The sequence below is a fragment of the Musca domestica genome, unplaced genomic scaffold (genome assembly GCF_030504385.1).
Source record: "Musca domestica strain aabys unplaced genomic scaffold, Musca_domestica.polishedcontigs.V.1.1 1, whole genome shotgun sequence".
Taxonomy (NCBI): Eukaryota; Metazoa; Arthropoda; class Insecta; order Diptera; family Muscidae; genus Musca; species Musca domestica.
This window is the reverse complement of record NW_026712114.1, coordinates 18,998,091-19,022,475: the sequence shown is the minus strand read 5'-3', so window position 1 is coordinate 19,022,475 and position 24,385 is coordinate 18,998,091. Positions and strand designations below refer to the sequence as shown.

Below are 24,385 nucleotides of genomic sequence, written 5' to 3'. Positions count from 1 at the left end.
CTCGGGGTTACCAATCCGTTGGACTATTGTGTCTGGAGTAATTTGGAAAGCAAGGTTGGCACTAAAAAAATACCTAAGTGTCGATCACCTCAAGCAAGCTCTTCCCAGGGAATGGACCAAAATACCTCAGAGCAAAATTCGGGCAGCGTGAGACGGTTTCATTGTCCGTTTGAAGGTCATAATTCGTGCCAAAGTTGACCAATTCGAACAAATCTAAACTTTTTCTAAAATTTGACGCTATTTCCGACATTTATGCTTTCATTCAATAAAATTTAAAAAAAAATGAAGATTATGGTGTTTGACTTCGTGGCAGTTTTTTTAACTAACCCTGTATACCATATTCACAACAGATTTGTGAAAAACAAGTGGAAAACAAGATTTGGGTGCTTATTACGCATGCTTTAAGCGATTTGTTTTTTAAAATTTTAAACCCTATGTGAGAAGGTACCAGAAGAAATGGTTCGATCTCTACCATTTTTATAACAGGTCTTGTGTTGATAGCAATACTGAGATGTACCACTTTTAAATGGAATCGGATTTTAATTTCTCGATTTATGAGCTATATGGATATTCAAAATTTTGACCCTTTGTGTGGGAGGTACTTAGAAGAAATGGACCGATATATTCCATCTTTACAGCAGATCTTGTGTTAGTAGAATTAATGGGATTTCTGAAATATGAAGAGAACCGGATGCTTATTTCGGATTTTGTGACCGTTTTGTTTATTCAAAACGTTGACCCTTTGCGGGGGAGGTACCAGTAACAGAAGCATTGCTTCATGAATATTCAAAATTTTGACTCTTTGTGTGGAGGTACCAGAAGGAGTGGACCGATATATTCCATCTTCACACCATACCTTGAGTTAATAAAAATATTGTGATGTGTGTAATTTGAAGACAATCGCATTTTTTAAGTGTTTTAATTATTTTGAATCGTTGTGGTGGAGGAACTTGATGGTCCTGTCCTTTTTCGCACCTGATCTAGAACTGATGCAAATATTAGGAGTTGCAACGTTGTGGAAAATCAGATCATCCTTTCTCTGTGCAATAAAATATATTTCTTTTGCGAAAATTTCGACCCCATCTCCGGACTCAATCTAAGTTTGATGATATTATTTCGGATTATACTCGGATGAAACATATATATGGGAACTATAGCTATATCTGAACCAATTTTCCAAATGTGATCTACTTGCTTTTAGACTGAATTCGGTTGGATGTGCCAAAATGCAGATCTTTTGGGTTGATATTGGCAATTTGTTGGATAATTAACCTCACATCGGTTAAAGATAAATTTGGGAGCTATATCTAAATTTTAACCGATTCTCACTAATTTCAATTGGGTTTGTCCTTGGGCCAAATAATTATTATTTGGAAAATTTCATATCAATCGGATAATAAATGCGACCTTCATTTTGTTCACAAAAATACGTGGACAGACGGACGGACTGACATGCATTAATGGATTTAGAAAGTGATTCTATGAAGATCCTAAAAAGTAACTATGGGTCTGTCTCGCTTCCTTCTCCGTGTTACAAACAAATGCACAAAGACATAATACCCTTACCGCATTTGGTGCAGGGTATAAAAATGCCGATGGAAACTAATTTGAAAATCTACATTTAACTTGATTTAATTAAAAACTTAGAATTGACTTAATACGATATGTTAGAGGATTATATTTTAGATTTAGATTGGAATTTATTTGATATCGAATGTGAGAATTTGGCCCTAGTCAACATCTTCAAGGGGCGATCAACAGCTGAGACTATAGCTAAGGAAATCTGATCAACAATTTGAATGATTACGATTATCTGCAATATATGGCCATAAAAAATAATTAGAAGGAGATAATACTAAGTTCTGTAGGTTCTGTTATCATGCTGCTTAACAAACGGCCTTGGCTTATGAAAGTGCTCAATCCGAAGCGGTAGCCACAATATGTCCTTCAACTACCAATTGCACGCTGATTAATAATTCTCGATTCATAACATCGCATTTGTCCTCATACCTCAAATTTCTATTTATTCATCTTTTTAGGAATTTATAATTCCTTCGAAACTTATTTTGTTCAAAATGAATACAAAGGATCATGAGGCCTCAGAGTGAAGTAATTACCTTTTTTTGTTTCAAACATTTTTAATGATACCTTTCACCCTCCTGTTATGGACTTTGATAAAAATGGAATAAAAACCATATTTAACCGTCGTTTAGAAAATACTCTTCTCGAAAAAAAAATATTTTTTCTAATTTTCTGGCTTTGATTTTTTCGTAGTTGAAAAAAAAACTCAAAAATTCCCAACATTCCTTGCTGACAGGCAAGAAAAAAATAATAGAAATATTTCCAAAATCCTATTCAAAAAATTGTTGCATTTTAAATATTTTGGAGGCATTTTCACATACAAATAATAAACCGCATAGCAAAACGGTAAGGCCTGCTCCCGGAAAACAGCTGAAACCATGGTAAACGGCTGGCCGGATTGTTGCTCCCCTCGAGATATTTGCGTGTGAAACTAATACGTCAAACTAGACATTGGAATAATCTATTGTCTGTTCGAACGGCGAACATGTTAATGTCTAAACATTGAAAAGAACCAAATGAACGAACGAATGAAAGAAAGAACAAAAAACAACAACAGCAACAACAAACTACAAAGAATGAAGAAAAAGGCAGCCGACATGGACAGACGGCTGCAATGCTGTGGAATATGGTCAAAGCACCGCCTAGATATGAGAAAGACACTAAAGCCCGACGAAGTGAAGTGGAGTGCAACAATAACAGAAACAACAACATCGGCAGCAGCAGCAGCAGCAGCATGAATGCGGCCGCCAAGTGGCGAACCATTCCCGGTCACAGACTATTAGACTGGACTGCCGAACCATATGCATACCATGAAATCGACAGTGATTATATGGATCTCTTTCCAAGTTGCTATGCCCCAGTGGACCAAAAGGAGATTAGGGGTGGGGGCATAGACGACCAAATGAACGAACATTGATTTATTACAAATAATTTATCACTCATTAGGGTATGCATTTTAGACAAAAACAAAACCAAAAAAAAAAAAATATAATGCCCAAGAACACAAACAACAACAAAACCAACTATTTAGAAAATCCATTCAAACCCAAGAGATTACAAGATTTCTTTAAGTTTTGATTTTATTTCATTCGTTTTTTTTTTTCTTTCTAGATTTTCAGTTGCAACAACCCAACGGCAGCAGCACTCGCCGCGGTATGGCAACCAAATCGAAAAAGGCGTTGAAAGGCTTTAACTAAAATATTTGTGAATGCAAGCGTTCTACACAGCAGTCAGAGGTGCAATATTCTCGTCCCGATCTGTGTAGTCGAACAAATAGCAACTCAAGTTTCTTTCAGATTTCGATTTTGCTTGTCGTCCAGGTATGTTAATTTATGTCATGAAACCTGTTACATTGACATTTATATCATGACCGGGGTAGAGTTTGATTCAAATCCCAAAGGGGATGCTAACATCAGGATGATGGATATTCTGTAGCTGGCAATGATGTGGAGAGGGGATTTAATGATGTGTAGGAAACAGTAGGGAATCAAGATGAAGGAAAATTTCATTTGAGTGAATTAGAACGAATTAACATTATAATTGGAATATTTTATTGACCCTTGGTTATCTTCTTAATTATAAGTAATTAACTAATCGGTCCCACCGCTATGGAAAGTGCGATATATTACCAATATTGCTATAATAATTCTGAATCATATGAAGTTCTCTGCAATAATTTGGAGGAATTTTCTTCAAAAATAGTCCCAGAAATATATTTTTAAGAAATCTATGATTATAGCTTTCATAGTTCTTGGGAAAAATTCTAGGAAAAAGTAACAGTTATATCTGCCAATTCCAATCGGTTAAATTCTTAAAAATTCACGATAATATCTGTGATGGTCCTCGGGAAGGCTTTAGTGATATATATCTATTTTTTTAAAAAATCACTACAAGGCAGATAATAGGAAAATGTTTCGACCTTGAAAAATATATATTAAAAACAAGTAAGCAAAGGCTACAGTCGAGCGGGGCCGACCGTTGAATACCCTACAACACTACAATAAACGATACAGTTTATATAGGCGAGATACTCGAAAGAATTCCACAAGATATTGTAACAAATATTAAAAGAAAACCACCAGGTTTCGCTCTCTAATTTTCGAATAATAGCAACTTAAACTAATTTGCTCATTTCCAATTTATTGGTAGATGTTGCACGTAAATGGTCTTCCTAGATCTGGAACCAATATTTCCCAAAGACCTATCATATCTAAGAAGTGGCAAAAGATTAACATTTATTATTGGTTTTTGACTGAAACGCATCTTTATGAGATACAGACATTGGACTATATTCTTCAACGAAATCAGCGTTAACGAATTTGTGAATTCTCCAAGAAGTCACTGTAATGGACATTTTCGTATTTTTTCTACAAAAGTTGGCAAACTATTTCACACATTGAATATTTTTGGATGGCCATTCAAAACTGCTTGGCTTTTGCAATGTCCGGTAACCCCCATTCAAATGTGCCTGAGGATCGGGCGATGATTACGACCTGCTGACAATTTTGTAGTTTTTTGGTCCATTTCAACCCCTAAATATATGGCGATCATCTCCAAAAAGAGTAGGCTTCTATTCTGACCCTCATCTTATCCCCATGCAAAATTTCGTAAGGATCGGGCCATATATGCGATCTGTATATGATATCCTGATATCCTAACTACTTAGTTTTGTTAGCTGTAGAAATATTACCAAATGTTTAATTCAAAATGAAAATATGCCAAAAATATGACAAAATTGAAAAAATATGAGAACATTTTACAAAATTAATATTTTCATCTTTAGAGAGATATTTTTATGCGATTTTTTAGACGTTTTTTCTTTCCTGCCAAGAGGCCATTCTGAATTAATGAGAACTGCCGAAATCAGTTCAGCCGTTCTCGACATATAAGAGATCTTTCAAGCATATCTTCTTTCATAGACATATATGTCGCATATATTTGCTATATATTCGATTTTTTGGATCTTAACATCAATGTAAAGATCAGAAGTAACCTTGTCATGGGTTTGTGATTTCGCCGGGATTTAAAATATTCGCGGTTTAATGAAAAATGTTGAATTTTTTCAACAAAAAAGATATGGTCTATTTTACCCGCTAAATATTATCCGATGACCACACAAATTGGTAGGCTTCTTCCCATGCGAAATTCCGCGTCGATTGGTCTATAATTGCAACCAGTATAGCTACAGCAAAATCCGACATTTTTTCAGTATTTGGTCCATTTCAACCCCTAAACATTTGGCGATCATCTTCAGAAGAAATAGGGTTCTATTCTGACATTAACCCCACCATTTTAAATTTCGTGAAGATCGGGCCATAATTGCGACCTGTAGAGTGATTACAAATTAACATGGACAGACGGACAGACGGACGGACGGACATACATAGCTAGATCGACTCAGCTCGGCGAGCTAGGAAGATTCATATATACTTTCCTATATGGGAAACCAATATTTCGAGGTGTTACATAAATTCTGGCCCAATCAAACTTATAATACCCCCAACACATAGTGTTGTAGGGTATAATTAAGATTAAAGTTGTGACGGTCCCTGAAAAATGTTCTAAATAAAACCCCGATTGTAGTTTTGATGACCCTTCGATAAAATATTCCTTAAATTCACCAATACTATTGGATTGTATGCTTTTTATTATTTACAAAGTTCAAAAGGCAAATGAATATTTCCAAAACTCTATTTTTTATCATGTAGGCAAAACTTTATCAAAAATATTCTCTTCATCCATCATTTTGTCCCTGAAAGAACATATGAAAAAAAATATGAAAGTATTTCAAAAATTAACGATTTATGTATCCGGAAGTTGATTGACCAAAAAATCATTAAAACTATTTATAACAAAAATCCAAGATTTTTGAACAGAAAGGTTACTGAATAATTCATAGTCCTTCAAAAGACCTTTTATAAAAAATCCACGATTTCCTGCAAGTGTCCTTGAAACAGTACTCTTAAAAATTCAAGTTTCAAGATCCACGATAAGAATCATGTCTTAAAATCTTTCTTAAACAAATCCTTGATTTTCTGTTTTGGTCCATGTTAATCCAAAAATAATTTGCGATCATCACCAAAAACATTAGACTTATATTATGACCCTAATTCTATGCAAAATTTCGTGAATTCGCGTTATTACAAATTAATATGAACGGACGGACACATATGACATGATCGACTAAGCTCGGCGAGATAGGAAGATTCATAAGTTACAGCGTGGATGTAGGACCAATATTTCGAAAAAAACTGCGCTATAACCACACGCTAGTTCGACTCTAAATGTCCTGAAACGGATTTCTTCCAAAAAGTAAGCTCAACCTTGAAAAATTTTTTTTTAAACTAGTTAACAGCTATCAGTCGGTTTTGGCGGCATATGGATACCCTTAGCCAATTTACGATAATTTAATTATATTATAATTTAATTATATTATAATTTAATTATATTATAATTTAATTATATTATAATTTAATTATATTATAATTTAATTATATTATATAAAAAATTCGGTGAATAATGTAGCTAAAATCACCAACGTACCGAATATAGGGAGGTACCGTTATATTTGGGCTATACGAAGACGTGGACCTGAATTGACAATTTTCTGTCACAGGATGTAGTACCCATTACGATTTTCAAATTCCAACTTTGAAACAATTCCAATGAATAATGTCACTAAAATTATCAAAGTACCGAATATCGGGAGGTACCGTTATATGGGGGACTATATGAAGACGTGGACCTGCACAGATAATTTTCTGTCATAGGCTGTAGTATCCATTACGAACTTCATACACTGAATTTGAAACAATTCCGGTGAATAATGTCACTAAAATCATCAAAGTACCGACTATCGGGTGGTACCGTTATATAGGGGCTATACCAAAACGTGGACCTGCATGACTCAATTTCAATACCAAAAGTCCAGCAAACATAATATATATTTGAGTAAAATTTTATAACCTACTTAATTTCGTTCGGAAGCTTCGTTCGTTAAATCGACTTAGAATTTTATGCTGATTATGAAGATACATATACTTTATGGGGTCTTCGACGAATATTTAGAGATGTTACAAGCGGGATGACAAATTTAATATACCCTCTTTTCCAAGGTGGGGTATAAAAATAGTCCACATTTACAGGACTGCTGGTCGTGGAAAAATAGTGTTTACAACCTACACCACATTGTGGTAAGGGTATTATGTTATTGTGCATTTGTTATCAGTCCAAATGGTGTGAATTTCGGCACTTCCGACCGAATTTAGTATAGAAATAAGTACTTTAAATTTGGTGCAAATCGGCTCAGATATAGTTACAGCTTTCATATATATGATTCATCCGATTTGGTGTTTAAGTCCCTCATTTTCGTAAAATGCACCAAGATATTTGGTAACAGATATCAGATAATGCCCACAAATAGTGTTTCAACTGTTGTCACGATCGGTTCAGATTCGGATATGGCTCCCATATATATCTTTATCCGAATGGAGTGAGTTTTCGCAATTCACACATGGTGCTAAGGTTATTATGTCATTGTTCATTTGTTATCAGTCCAAATGGTGTGAATTTCGGCACTTCCGACCGAATTTAGTATAGACATAAGTACTTTAAATTTGGTGCAAATCGGCTCAGATACAGCTCTCATATATATGTTTCATCCGATTTGGTGTTTAAATCTCGTAACTTTCGGAATATGCACTCTACCAAAATGATACTTTGCACCAAATATCTCATAGAGCTCAGAAATTTCAATATAAACCTTTCTTTTACGAGAGCTCTACTAAATAAGCATAGTGGTGTAGGGTATCATATAGTCGGTCCCGCCCGCTTTCCATGTTTTTTTTTTTTTTTTTTTTTTTTAAATGAAGGGGTATGTATGCCTAGGGTGGTCCTTGAAAAATATTCTCAAAAATCAACAGTTATGACTTTGGATGGAGCTTTAAAAACATGTTTACAAAATCTCATTAGTTGGCTTGGATCGTCTGTTAATTTATGTTTATGGCTTGGATGGCCCTTGACAAATAATTCTTAAAAAGCCAGGTTTATAGCTTGGATTGTTGACATGCCATGTAACGTTAAATTTAAAAATTCACGATAATGACTCTTGTTTACTTTATTTCTTTTTTTCAGTCCATAATTATGTCTTTGATAATCCTTTCTATTTTAATTCTTAAAATTACAAAAACCCGCAATTATAGTTGAGTTGGTACTCGAAAAATATATTTACAAATCCACGTATAAGGATTTTAAAATTTTATGATTATTCCCCTATATGCCTTAGGTTATGTATAAAAACAAGTTAAAATATAAGTCGACATCAGCCAACACATGTATACCCCCAGCCTTCGGCTATGATTATTCAAACAGATATTGTCGAGCGAAGTATTCCACTTTTCATACTTCATCTAATATGGATAAAAATATTGGTATGCGCAAAAGTCGAAGGAAATCGAACTTACATATTCATACATACTCACATATACATATACATATTCATATCAGATTACTGGTTAAGATAAATATTTAGCTCTAGCAAGTTGTAAAGAATCGACGATTTGTTTCGCAAGTTATTACATATATAAGTATTGGAAATTGTGACCCTTTGTGGGTGAGGTACCAGAAGGGGGTTTGGAGACGTATATTAACTTCACACCAGATCTTGTGTTAGCAAAAATGTTTGTATATGGGAAATTTGAGGAAATGGATGGATGGATTTGGATGCTTATTTCGTTTTCTTTGAGCGTTTTGTTTTTCAAAATCTTGAACCCTATTTGGAGAGGTACCAGATTAGGTGGTCGGATCTCTACCATCTTTATAACAGATCTTGTGTTGATATAAATATTTAGATATGCCAAGTCTGAATGGAATCGGATGTTAATTTCTTGGCAGAAGATCTGGGGTTTATAAAAATATTATGGTGTGTGAAATTTGAAGATAATCGGACTCTTACATCCCATTTTATAGGAGTTATAATTATTCCAAGTTCTGACCCTTTGTGGAAGATTTTCGCACCTGGCCTAGAACTACCGCAAATATTAGGATTTGCAAAGTTAGAGCAAAATCGGATTATTGCTTCTTGTATTATCCCTTCCCTCCGCCACAAAGGAGGTACCAGAAGAAGTGGACCGATATATTCCATGTTAACACCATCCTTTGGGTTGATAAAAATATTGGGATGTGTGAAATTTGAGAACAATCAGACTCTTACATCACATTTGATAAGAGTTGTAATTATTCAAAATTTTGACCCTTTGTGGGGGAGGTACTTGATGGAGTGGACCGATATTGTCCATTTTCGAACCTGACCTAGCACTAAAATATATTTTTTGAAAATTTAGAAAAATTAGAAAATTTAGTGGGCCGATATTGCCCCTCTCCGAACTTGATCTAAGTTTGACAAAAATATTACGATGTACCAAGTTTGGACCAAATCAGATACTCCCTTCGAGAGTTATCGTACGCACCAGCCAGCCAGATAGACGGACGGACGGACATCGCTAGATCGACTCCAAATGTCTGAAACGGATTTGGTCTAAAGAGACCTAGGGCCTAAAACCGTTATTTTTTTAGCGGAATCCATGAATATGGCTTTGGTAGTTCTTTAAATTCATAAAATCCTTAATTGCGAAAACAATATTTAAAATATTCATATTTCTTAGAACCAATTTAAAATCTATCACCCTCTTGACGGCATGACCCTTTGACATTCCAGTTGACCATTTCTATAGGCAATAAATTTTACTTACGCAAAACTGACGCTTGATTAGGCATCTATTATTTCAGCTTTTAGCGAGAAAATGTCATTGTAATAATAATCATTAACAATTAAGATAATTTGTGGTTATTCGATTTTCTCAGCTTCAACAGACCATCATGCAGACATATTTAGCGACCAACTTTAACAACAAATGAAAATTTTGCCGAAAGGAAAATATTTCACGAAAAATCAAACTTCAGGCTTTCGATGATTTTCATCAGAGGAATAAAAATTACCTCTCAGGAATAGTGTTCTGTTCTGTGCCCTTAACAACTCAAAATCTCTTTTAAAGAATAAAAATTTTTAGTTCTCATTGGCGAAGAGAGAAAAAAATATGCTAGATTGATGTCAACAGAGCTGTGAATATTTTTAGCCATGAAATAGCTTTAAAATATAACAATACCTATGAATATACTTATGTACACCCATGTTACTCATAGTTATTTCCCTTTTTTTAATTATCTAGAACCATCGACATCGTATTTTGGGTGATTATCTGTCGGTGGTGACGTTTATTGTGTCTTTCCTTTGTCCGTCCGTCCGTCCACCCATCCAATGCTAGGAAAACAATCAACAGCATGTCTTGGATTTAATGGACAAGTGGCATTGTTAATATGACATTTTGATTGACATTTAGCTTATTTTGTGTTGGGAATATATTGTTTTTTTTTTTTCGGGGGTATTTCGTTTTTAAATGTTTGGGAGAAACAAATGAAAAAAAAACGCATTCCATAACTGTAAATGTTTTCTTTTAGAGATTTTTTTAATTGCACCCACTTACTGGTGCTGGCTGCCAGGGCGGACACATGTTCGTTGGCTTTGTTTATTTTGAAATTTCTACCACACATTGAATCGTTGGTTGGTTGGTTGTTTTCTTAGCCTCAATGTGGTTTACATGTGTGGTGACCAAGAAAAAGTAAGACATGCATGTGTATAAATAGGAAAGTTTATTTGATATGCTCACAATAGTATTATTACGACGGCGTCGAAGAAAATAAATGGTTGATATCAGATATTGTGCAAAAATTCACATTTCAGATAAGTCTACACATGGGAATAATTTTAGCTATTTTTTTATCACAAGTTCTCACATAAATAAACCAATGTGCAATTAAACGTTCATCACAAATCAAAAGCAAACATCTTATCAAGCAAGATGGTCCCTATCATTTGTAATTCTTCAGCATCCGTGGATTAAGGTGTGAAGTTGATAGCATTATTTAGAATCTCAGCATTGGAACCACCATAATTTATGTGGAAATATTTGAAGGATATATTTAATGTTTTACATTTCTTGGTCTAAAAGTTTTTGAAACGTATTCTTAAAAATTCAAATATATTTACAACCAGTAAAAAAAGTCGTAAAGTCGGACGTACCGGCTTTATGATACCCTACACCACTTTGCTAATTAAGTAGAGCTCCACATAACAATTAAAAGTTTTATGGGAGAATTCAATCATATACGCTTAGATAATAATTATAATTTAAAGTTCAAACGACTAAATATGCCGAAGCATTTGTATCTTTTTAAATTCGGACTTGTATTGCCCATTTGGTGCAAAATTAATTTGAAATCAGATAAAGATATATATGGGAGCTATATCCAAATCTTAACCGATCTGGATAGAATTTAGCAAAGGTATTTCTGAGCTGCATTTGATATATTTCATCAAAAAATTTTTGTTGTTACGGAGTGCATATTACGGCTGTGGGTAACAAATACAGCAAATCGGATGAACAATATATATGGGAGCTATAGCTACATCTGAACCGATCTTCACCAAATTTGGCATACTATCTTCTAGACTCAATTCGGTCGTAAGTGCCAAATTTCATCCAATTTGGGCAAATATTAAACGTTTAGTGCACAATCAAATGTAAATCGGACGAAGTTATATATGGGAGCTATATCCAAATCTGAACCGATCTGGATAAAATTTAGTAAAGGTATTTCTGAGCTGCATTTGATATATTTCCCCAAATATTGTTGTTACAGAGTGCATATTACGACTGCGGAGGACAAGAATAACAAATCAGATGAACAATATATACGGAAGGCCCAAAGTCGGGCGGACCCGACTATATGATACCTTACACCTCTATGCATATTTAGTAGAGCTCCAGTAACAAATAAAAGTTTATATTGGAAATTTATGTAAAGTGGACTCAACCAACTCTGCACTTTATTTGAAAGCGTATTATGGCTTTAGAGTAGTCAGAATTTGGGAACTATATCCAACTCAGAATCGATTTACAAATAATGTGAAAGAGGCTTTTGTACCTCTAGTACCAAATAACATAGCTGTATAGTGCATAATTATGTTAAAAAATAATTATTGGAAATGGAATAATTCCGTTGAATATGAAGTAATCTATTCAATTTGGGCTGATATTACATATATGGAGGACAATAACCCTAAAATCGGATTAAGATGTATATCGAAGGTACATAAAAATCCAAGTCGATCTCGACAAAAATTTGGCAGAGGTATTTTGGAGCTATAACTGATTTCCGGTATCAAATGTCATTGTTTGAAGAGCCTATTACGCATGTGAGGGACTTTAACACCAGATCGGATGAAACATTGTATGGGAGCTATAGGTATATCCGAACCAATTTTCACCAAAATTTTAAGACCTTGCTTCTGGGCTGTCAGAAGTGCCAAAATGCAGTCCATTTGGATTAATATTGGTCATTTGTTGCACAATAAACCTGAAATCGGATAAAAATATGTATGGGAGTTATATCCAAAGCTGAACCGACCTTCATAAAAATTTAGGCACTTATTTCTGAGCTGTATCTTATATCTGGAACCAAAGAACATTGTTGTGACGTGCATATTACGCATGTGAGGGACTTTAACACCAAATCGGATGAAACATATATATGGGAGGTATAAGTATGTATATCTGAACCAATTTTTACCAACATTTTAAGATCTTGCTTCTGTGCTGAATTCCGTCGGAAGTTCCAAAATTCTGTGCTGTATCTGATATCTGGAACCAAAGAACATTGTTGTGGAGAGCATATTACGCATGCGAGGGACTTATAACCCCAAATCGGATGAAGCATACATATGGGACATATACATCTTAACCGATTTTCACCAAATATTAAGTACTTGTTTCTAGACTGAATTCGGTTGGATGTGCCAAAATTCAGGTTATTTGGACTTATATTGGCCTTTTGGTGTACAATTAACCCGAAATCGGTTGGAGATATATGGGAGCTATATCCAAATCTGAACCGATCTTGATAAAATTTGGCAGAGGTATTTCTGGACTGGATCTGATAATAAAAATATCATTCTTGTGAAGTGCATATTACGAATGTGAGGGACTTAAACACCAAATCGAATGAAACATATAAATGAGAGCTACATATGAACCGATTTTCACAAAATTTGCTGTACTTGCTTCTAGACTGAATTCGGTCAGATGTGCCAAAGTTCAGGTCATTTGGACTGATAGTGGCCATTTGGTGCACAATTAAACCGAAATCGGTTGAAGACACATATATGGGGGCTATATCTAAGTTTGAACCGATTCCCTCCAATTTTAATAGGGTTCGTCTTTGGGCCAAACAAATATTGTTTGGAAACAAATTTGTTCGGATAATAAATGCGACCTGCATTTTGTTCACAAAAAAATGGACAGACGGACTGACCTGCATAAATCGATTCAAAAAAGGGATTCTATGAAGATCCTCAAAAATAACTATGGGCCTTTCTCGCTTCCTTCTCCATGTTACAAACAAATGCACAATGACATAATAAGGGTCACTATGTGGTGTATAGCGACACTCGGTCTTTGAAATCTTGGACTTTTAATAAAAATTTTTGATGCCCTGTGTTGGTCGTACTATAAGTTTGATTGGGCCAAAAAGTGTGTATCGATCTTCCTATATCGTCGAGCTGAGTCCATTTAGCTATCCGCCGTCTGTCCATGTTAATTTTTAATCATGCTACAGGTTTCCATTATGGTCCGATCTTTAAGGAATTGTGTATGAAGGTGAGGTAATAGAAAGTCATTGTTTTTGGAAAGAAAATCGCAAAATATTAGGGGGTTGAATTTGGATGGTAATCGATTAATAGTTAGCGGTTAAAATAGTCCATAGCTTTCAGGTGAAAAAATACGAAAATTTGCATTAAACCGCAAATATTTTTAATTCCAACATACCCACGTACGGAAAGGTCACTTCTCACCGTTACATTGATGCTGATATACACGATATCGCAGGGTGAGATGAAAAAACTGCAACCAACTTCAGATTATTCCAGTGACAGTTTACAAGCGTACAAAAGCATTTTTGTGGAAATTTTCCAGAAAAAAAAACTTATTTTGTTGTTGCAAAATGGTCAGGCTTAATCCCTTTATTGTTGTTTTTATAAAAACAACGTTTATTAATTAGTGGAGAACGATGGTAATGTTTTTTTTTTTTTATTAATAGAGAGGCACGGTGGACGAAGGTTTCCTCCGAATTAATCAACATTCGGGCAACATTTGACGTTTGAAGGCCATAATTCATGCCAAAGGTGCCCAATTCGAACAAAACTACATTGACTTAGAAAGTGATTCTATGAATATAGTCAGAAGAAGTATGATCTGTGCAAAATTTTACCTTCCTATATTAATGTCTGAAGCGTGATTAAAAGAGACGGATAGACGGACAGAGGGACGGACAGGGCTAAAACCTCTTAGTATTTTAAGCTGATCAATAATGTATATACTTTGTTTGGTCTAAAATCATTATTTCGATGAGTTACAAACGGAATGATGAACTTAATTCATACTATGTATGGTAGAGGATATAAAATGTATATCTTCAATCCCTTTTCTTCATACAAATGTTAACAACAAAATTTCCTATACGAGTGTAACATGTTCTCTCTTCAGAAACAAAACAAAAAAAAAACGTTTTCATATTTTAAAGGTTTATCGTATCTTATTATCTAAAAGAATTACAAAATCAAACGGATAATGTGTCCAGCATTTCTAAGGAAAATCCAGTTAATCCAAAAACCGAAAAAAGAAGAATTTGAAAAAAGGGTCTCTTTAACTTTTACATAATTTTCTATTTCTTTCAAATCAATTTAATTTGTATTTTCCTATGATAACCATGACAGCAACAACAACAACAACAACGGGAACAAAGGCGATGAAAATAGAAAGCAAGAAATCATTTTGATGGTATCGCCGTCATCTAAATGTAACCATTAGAATTGTCTATGCCATCATCAGGGTGGTGTATGGGTAAGGGACAGCCATGGCAAGGCTGGCTGATTGGATTGCAAAGCAGGTACCTTTCAATGATTTGAATGGTAGATGATCGTCTGACTGAGTGTATATGTGTGTGAGTTTGAATTCTTAAAACAAGGCAAAAAAGGCGTTAACGGATTAAGGTTTCTGCTTCTCATCCAACAGACATTTGGAATCCTAAATTACAGTTGTTTTTGTTTTACATTAATGGAAAAATAGCTAGACAATCAGACAGTCTGTCGGTTGGCAAGGCCCTGATGATTTTCCATAGAAATATGCACTTTTGGTGTCAATTGTCTTTTCACATTCACCCGGGAAAGATTTAAATGAAGTTATCGCCCGCAATTTTCCGAATTTCTCTCTTCTCAAAAGGTCAATGGGTGGATGTTTGAATTCCGACCATCAAAAAGTCATCAAAGTCAGCATGTCCTACATTTCATCAAGGCTATGTTCCATTATTGCGGACAAAGTGTTCATTATGGACACGCTCGTTAATATGCTTGACCACGCAGTGGTGGCTATGCATGGTGTTCGCTGCCGCCATAATTATTTTTACGATGATGATGATGATGTTGAGAAGAAGGACACTCACTGGTGATCTACTACCCTGTCATGTACATCGTAAATACGTAAATGATCAGGGTGATTTCTGGTGATTTTGGTTTTTGGTCATTCTCGACATTGTTCCAGGGAAAATGAAAGGTCGACCGGCATCACCACCCTTATGAAGGTTGGTGCGTGCATCTGAAGTGCATTTAAAAACATTTTACATTCGTTGTTGATGATCTGCTGATATTCGGTGGTGATGCTGGATAATTTGATGTTCTTTTCTCAAATGTCAATTTTTGTGTTGACTGTTTGATGGATTTCGTGGGAAACAATTATTTCTTTTTAACTAAATGAAAAGCGTCCATTGTTTTGAGAAAACAATTATAAGGGCCAGCGTTCTCTGTACTGATGCCGACCGAAGATATCAGCAGGTTGAAATCTACATTTGTAATGTGCGACATTACCTCTTCGGGATTTTCTCAGTATTTTTGAATAAAGTTAGTTTGGAATAAGATGTTTGCGTGTTTCGAAATTGTACGATTCAGAAGAAAGAGATAATGATGCGGTTGACTATAAGACACAATTTTGAATTCATAATTATGTATTTATGAAAACATTTTAATATTGGCTGATGTCGTGGACTTTTTATACCGTCCACCATAGTATGAAGCGTATATTAAGTTTTCCATTCCGTTTGTAACACCTCGAAATATATATTTGAGACCCCACAAAGTATATATATTCTTGATCAGCTTCCGAACGAAATGAAGTGGGTTGATAATTTTATTTTTTCAAATGTATGTTATGTCTGCAGAACTTTTGGTATTGAAAATGGCTCATGTAGGTCCACGTTTTGGTACGGTTTCGGTATTTTGTTGATTTTAGCGACATTATTTACCGGAATTCTTTCAAATTTAGTATTTGATGTTCGTAGTGGATACTACAGCCTATGACAGAAAATTGTCTGTGCAGGTCCACGTCTTCGTATAGCCCCCATATAATGCTACCTCTAGATATTCGATATTTTGATGATTTTTGCGACATTATTTATTTTAGCATTTGAATATTGTAAAGACTTATGACAAAAGTTGCCTATGCAGGTTCACGTCGTCGTACAACCCTAAAATAACGGCTATATTCTGCATTTTTAAGATTTTAACAGAAGTCTTAAAGGACTGTATTTTTTTTTTTTTTTTTTGAAAATTGCCAAATTCGTTTCAAATGGTGGAGGGTATTCAAAGTTCGTCCCGGCCGAACTTTACAGCTTTTTTGAATATTACTCATGTAGACATTTGTCTCTGTTATCCTGAACTGAAGCCTGGTTAGACACCGTAATTTTCTAAAATGCTAATTGAAATACCTATACAACTAATTTAGCAAAACACCCACACAAAGGCCGGATACATAGAAAAAGTATGAAATTGAGACAAAAAATTTAGGAAGAAATAAGATTTCGTATTCGGTGTTGGATATACCCTGAAAGAGAAAATCTCACGCCCCGACCTTCGCTATGTAGATAAAGCGTCAAAATTTCAAACTCTTGGGATGGTGTAGTCCGTTTTGAACATATCCTAAAGAAGACAATCTAATAGCCCTGCCTGTTAATTACAAACATTCCTCTCCAGACCTGAGGAACCGATTTTTTTAGAAGTGTATAAGAATATTAATGTTTTCATAAAATAGATAAAGAGAAAAAACTAATAAGATTCTAATGATGAAGGCTATTTTCTCTGGCTTGTTGGAAGATATAGGCGCCTACAGCGCCATTCTGTAAAGACTAGAGTATAAACTAAAAAGTTGCTGTTCTTTATTACTTTCTATGATAGAAAAAATTCCATGTTTATACCATCAGTTACAGAGGGTGCAACAGAGCATATTTGTAGTTGATTTAGAGCAGTCCGTCCGTCCGTCTGTCTGACTGGTGCGCATGACAACTATCGAAGGGTATTCGAAGGGATTATCAAAATGTGTGTGCTATAGAAAAACGTGGAACTAGATATTCAATGTTCTGCAAAGGAGTGACCGTTATATGGGGTCTATACGAAAACGTAAACCTTAATATATAATGTTCGGCCACCGGAACTGGTGCCCATTACGAACAATTTTTAAGCAAATTCGTGGAAAAATATAGCAAAGACAATAAAAAATACCGAAAATCGGGAGGTACCGTTATATGGGGCCTATACCACATAGTGCTCCTGAATTGAACATTTTTTGCAAGGAGAGAACAGACCTACCGAAAGTTCCATATGAGAAGTTTCATCCAATTTAATTGGAAATTGTGGCAGAAACCTTCAAAATACCAAATATCGGAAGGTACGGTTATCAATGAACCTGTAGCAAATATTTTCTGCAGGAGAAAACAAACCTACCAAGAACCTCAAATGTAACTTTTCGGATGATTTGATTGGAAATTTCGAAAATCAGGAGGTACCGTTATATGGGGGTTATACCTGAACGTGTACCAATATAGCTCATTTTCAATAGCAATCAGCCTACATAGAATATAAAACTTTGTTGCTAATTTTAAACCTCTGGGTTAAATAATGTGGACTTTATCGTAATTATAACAGACAATCGAATTAGAATTTTATGTTGATCATGATTATATATGCTCCTTTCCAAGGTAGAGGGTATTAAAATAAGTTATATAAACATTTGCATAAAGATTTGCCATTAATGGAACTTAAAATACATTTTTGTTCTAATACGAAATTTCATAAATTTCATATTTCCATCCCTGCATTAAGAACACCAAAAAAAAAATATTAGAAAACTTTTACAAAAATTAACTCATGTCTCATCACCTTCTCTTATACTATTTTCCATCCTCTCAGAAGCTCGTGAGAACAGAAGAGCATGCAGTTGGGCAGAGATCGAACGAGAGCGACGGCGACGCAACCGAATAACGAACGACATGCATAAACCGAAGGCAGCGAAATATTTGAAGCAAATTGAAATTATGAAAATTGATTTAATTTTAACAGATTCTTTTATAACAACAACTAAAATTATATAAAAACCCAAGGACAACGAAAATCATTGAAGAGGCTATGGATAAGTTGACGCACACGTCTGCAATGACATCGGCAGCAACTAAACACACGAACTCAACAAAGAAGAGCACAACACTATATACTCGATTTGCAATGCAAGTTTTAATTAATGTTATGACCTTTATAAGCACCTGCGTAAAGACAATTAACTTGTATTTAAACTTTAAACAATTAAGTATTAACAAGTGTCGCAATTCGGGTAATAAAATAAGTTTTTTGCACACCTGTGTAGGTTTTAACTATCGATATAGATATGTAAACCTCAACGCACAATGTTGTAAAAACAATTGAGAGATTAATTTTAATAGACAAAAATTGAATTTGTCAAGCCCCAAAATATACGCATAAGAGTTACGAAAAGTTTCTTTATAAATATATTGTTAAGAATATAATTTTGGTTTAATAGGAGATTTCATATATTCCACATTGTCATCCCTGTCATAAGAACACCTAACAAATATTAGAAACCTCTCATAAAAACGACTCACCTTCAATATTCCTTGTATTAATTTGTCTCCTCTCAAAAGCTCGCGAGAATAGGAGAGAATGCCGTCGCGGTCACAGATCGAACGACAACGACGACGCGTATGTACCACCAACCGAGTAACGAACGAGGCGCATAAACCGAAGGCAGCGAAAAACATAAATCAACGACAATTGAAATTCAGAAATTTCATTAAATTTTTAACACATTCTTTTATAATAACACAATGATATAATTTAGCAATTGAAATAAATAAAAACGCAACACAAACACACTCTTTTATTTTAAAAGGAAATATAAGAAACTTGACTTAGCAAAGGCTATGTTGACGCACACACACGTTGCTGCTGCTGACGTCGGCGGCGACTAAACACACAAACTCAACAAAGAAGAGCACAGCAATAGATACACATTTTGCGGAGAAACTAAAAGTTAATTTTAAGACCTTTTTAAACACTTTTATTAACAAATTTTAATTCACAGCACTGACTTAAACTACCCGAAACAATTATCTCATATTTTAACATTAAATAATTATGTTTTAATTACTGAAAACCCGACTCGCGACACTCCCGACAGAAAATGCAACTTATTGCAATAAAAGTACGAATTAACTAAATTGAGAACATTGGAAGGGTTGCCAAGATCAATGTGATTGCTCCAAATAAGGGATAATCAAATATAAACATTATTTATACCCAATCTATATTAATGAGGTGCATACAAGTAAATAAATTCTGAATAGAAGAAACTCAAGAAACGGCTTTAAATCAATGCAGATTTAAATAATATACACAAAAATTTAAATTTAGCAAATTAAACGCCCATTTTATGATACTTTACAATGAAAGAAATCCTTTTAAAATTGTTTTTAATATACTAGTAAAACCGGCCCATTGTTTTACTGTTTAATGCATATTTTTTATGAACTACAAATATTTCTCATATAAGCTGTAATTTTGTAGCTTTTTTCTTTGGGAAAACATTACTTTTTTTCTTTGAACTACAATCGGTTTTTTTGGTTATTGCTCAGCAAGTCTTGATATTCGGACTTCACTTACCTTTGTCTCGATATCCGGCAGAATGGATTACAATCTAGCATTCTATTTTCTTGTCAGAGAGAATTTGCCATACAAAAATGAATTCCACATACTGATATAAGAAAGATAAAGCTATGTGGGCAATTTAAGATCGAAGTTACAACTATAATATTATTGTGAACCAGCCGATTATTCCAAATGAAGGCGAATTCTCAAAATCAGTACAGCCGTTAGTTATAAGGGCAGTAAATGACATAATGCGATAACATGCACATTTTCGTGTTTTTTGTCGGAATTTCAGAGTCAACTACGAAAGCAATTCTGGTGAATAAGCAATTCTGGTGAATAATGTCGCTATAATCACCAAAATACCGAATATCGGGAGGAATCGTTATATAGGGTTTATACGAAAACGTGCATTTGCATACTCGATTTTTAGTTAAAAGATGTAGTACCTATTACCAACTTAAAATACAACATTTGAAATAATTCCGGTAAACATATCGCTAAAATCATCTAAATACCGAATATTGGGAAGTACCGTTAAAACGGGTCTATATGAAAACGTGGACCTACATGGCCCACTTACGAACTTAACCTGCATACTGAAAAAATACAATGTTCTAACGTATAATCCAGCGTAAAATTGTGCTTCGAACGCACTACAGTTAAGACTCATAGAGCGGGTGCAAAATTAGCTATTTCATCCCCTTAATATTTTGCGATCACCTCCCCCTACAATAGGCTTCTATTATAATTCCTATTATTCTTTATTCTAACTCCAGGCTAAATTTCAAAAGGATCGGACTATACACGTAGCAAGACCAACTCAGCTCGACGAGTTGGAGCAATATTTGTGAGGTGTTATAAATGTTTATCTCAATCAAACTTATAATATCCCCAATAAATAAATGTATAAAAGTGAAATGAACAACATCAGAAGAAACAGGAGTATTGAGACGAAATCAAAAAGTGGAAGCATTCTTACTTCGGACCAAGGCCAAGCCAAAACTAAAGACATAAATTGGTAAATACTAGACAAAATGCATTCTGAGAAAATGGTTTGTGTACATATGCAATATCTAGAGTGAAAAAGCTCACAGGCATGTTTATATAAAAAAGCAATTATAGTAAATAATGACAAATAAAAGTTTGAATAATTCAAAAATTAAGTTTCAAATACTACTCCAGAGACCTTCCCAATTAATTGCATATTACCCTATTGATTTCAATAACTAAACATTGGTACTTGTCCGACTTGTCCCATCTTTATACTACTTTGACTTTGCCAAAACTCATATATTTTTACTAGCACTGTAAGACAAGTATTGAGGGAACTTAAAACTAGTATTAGGCTCAACAAAAAAGACAATTTTGTCATTTTGGCAAATAGATAGAAAGAAAATTTAGATATTGGAGATAGGCAATAAAAAGAGAAAACTATACATAATTTTGAAAAAAAGAATATATGTATATATTTTTTGAGGAATAAAATCCTTAAGAAAATCTATATCTTTAATTAAAGACAAGCTACCAGCTGGATTTATAAGAAAATTACCATCCCCGGAATTTTGTGATGAATTGAAATTGCGTTATTTTTTTAATTGTGAATGCTATAAGAAGGATTGATCAAATAATTCAATTAACGTATCAGAAGATTTAAATAAAAACTAAAGCAAGAAGACCCTCAAGATACCCGCTGCTATATGTATTCAAGAAAATCATTTCGTCGCCTAATCTGTTTAAATTAACGTTGTAACCACCATATTTTCGTTCATCACAAAATTCAAATGAACGGTAAAAATACCGTATGGGGTATTTGGGTAAGTCCAATTCGTCATATATTTCATTTCATATCTGTTAGATATAAATCTTAATTTAATTGTTAAATTCTAAACTTTATTTCTAAATTTTCGTTTTTTATATGCTGTACTATCTCACTCTCATGTCATCGATATAAATATTGTTAAATACTTCCGAACAAAAATTTTTATTTTAATGATAATCTTTCTAAACTAAACTATTTGCTAAATACACGCTTTAATTTTTTTATGAATTTAAAGTCGGTTTATCTATGGCCCGAAAGGGAAGCATGTTCGATTAAAAAGTACTTTAGGGGATAATACATAATTAATCAATAATCAAAACAAACCAGCACCTAATATTGCTGACCTTTAATCATCACCATCTCCAAAACACAAAATAACACTACACTATCACACATAAGAAAAGCTACCTTAAATTTTACTTCTATACGTACGCATCCGAATTTATATCCAAAGGAAAAATAAACTGATCACTGCCGGGGACAGAAAGTAACGAGCTCTGGACAAAAGTCTTTACAAAATATTTACATCATTTTCTTTGAAGAATGTCAAGAAAATCTAACTTCCTTCTGAAACAACTTTAAACTTTGCATTTATTTTATATTATTTCAGCAATACCCAACATTTAATCTTATCCGAAAAATTTTAATATTTTGGTGTGAAATCGGTCGACAGGTTTAATTTTTAATAGTACATTAATGATGACCATCAAAACATTACTCGGCAACTCCTTTTCTTACTTTCCAGATATTTTGTCTAATTACACTGACCTTGGCAACTCTAATAATGTTCTCAAATCAGTTAAATTTCTCTTTCGTTGCAATCGGTTGCAAAAATGTCGGTATAGTCGGGAATCGCGGATTTAACAATATCGGGATTTGTTAAAATTTGAAGTATTTCTCGGTCGTGTTATATACGTTTACTCGGGGACTTTTGATTAAAAGTGGTAGTGCATCAATTGTTATTTGTGTTGTAATTGCATTGTTTCTATTCTTAAAATTGTCTGTATTTTTGCTGATGACGTCACTACCGGTGTTGCATCATCCTTTGTTGCTTGAAATTTTTGTGCAATTCATTATGTGAGAGTGTATGTGTGTAGTGTTAAACAATAGCCTGCTAGTTCGACAAAACATCAATTGACGGGTTTTCTATAGTAATTTCGTCGATTACTTCCTACAGTACTTACTTATGTATCCACTAGTATAATACGAATGATACTATTGATACTATTCATAGCATACACCATTAATGATTTTGATTTAAGGGTATGTACTTATTTCAGTATCCCAAAGTAAATGAACGGTTCGTCGATTGTATCAACTGCGCCTTACCATGGGATACTTAAGTAAGTTCACATATTCTTTTGTTTCTCTTTGTTCGATTCCGTTATTTTCTGGAATGTGTGTGATGCAAAAAAAGCTTGGTGGTTGACAAATTTCATTTACTCTTTGATCAACAATCCAAGTGTTTAGTCATAAATTGTGTGTGCTCCCACCAGTGAAGTAATAAAATATAAATTGGTTTGTAAAAAGCAAACATACGAAGAAATTCCGGTAATACAGAAGTTTCCAATAAAATCTGAAGAACAATTAATTGAAATTGACAAGGAAATAAATGCTGAAAATAGAAATCAATATGTAAGATATTTCATCATTTTTATTATAAATATGAATAGCTGTATATCAAGTTTATCTTTAGATAAAAGCAATGAAATCAATGCTAGAACCAGCCGGGGTTCACAAAAACTTAAAATGCATCCTAAACGACAATGTTACCATGGCCTACAATGTCGACGGTGTTCAAGGGAAGAAAAGTTTTAAACAACTTAAAAACTTTATGGTGTTCTGTTAGGTAAGCATAATTATAGTCTTAAAACCCGATATAAATAATACATTTATATTTTTTTCATTTTCAGAAGCGGTCTCAATGGCCAAAACAAATAATATTGGTCCAGCGGATGACCAAATTCGGAAGGCAATTCAATTGCAGAAAAGGAGAATTTTTAAAAATATGTCGGTGCAAAGACATGCTGATCAAAAATAAGCCAGACAAATAAATTTCAGACGTTTATTTTCATTATTTGACGTATTTTGTTTTTGTTTTAAATAAATAATTTTGTATTTTTTGAATTAAATATGTGGATTTTGATTTCATAGGGATCTTCTGCACAGTACTGCGTATGCAGAATTCGCTTATTATTAATCATTAACGAAGTAGATCATTACTCATCGTTAACGATAACTTATTATTCATTGTTAACGAAGTAGTTCATTATTAATGATAAACGAATAGTCACTGAACTTGTCATTACTGTTTTCGTTAATGGAAG

The 24,385-nt window shown here is 34.0% G+C and overlaps 2 long non-coding RNA genes across 2 annotated transcripts; both read left to right on the top strand.

Moving 5' to 3' along the window:
* The first annotated feature begins 2,327 nt into the window (after positions 1-2,327).
* Positions 2,328-19,432, top strand: LOC131803027 (uncharacterized). Its single transcript, XR_009342449.1, has 3 exons — positions 2,328-2,427; positions 3,193-3,401; positions 18,488-19,432. It is a non-coding gene; the product is annotated as an uncharacterized LOC131803027 (long non-coding RNA).
* Positions 19,433-23,181: 3,749 nt separating this feature from the next.
* On the top strand, positions 23,182-24,135 carry LOC105262475 (uncharacterized). Its single transcript, XR_891803.3, has 3 exons — positions 23,182-23,693; positions 23,755-23,907; positions 23,972-24,135. It is a non-coding gene; the product is annotated as an uncharacterized LOC105262475 (long non-coding RNA).
* Positions 24,136-24,385: the final 250 nt, after the last annotated feature.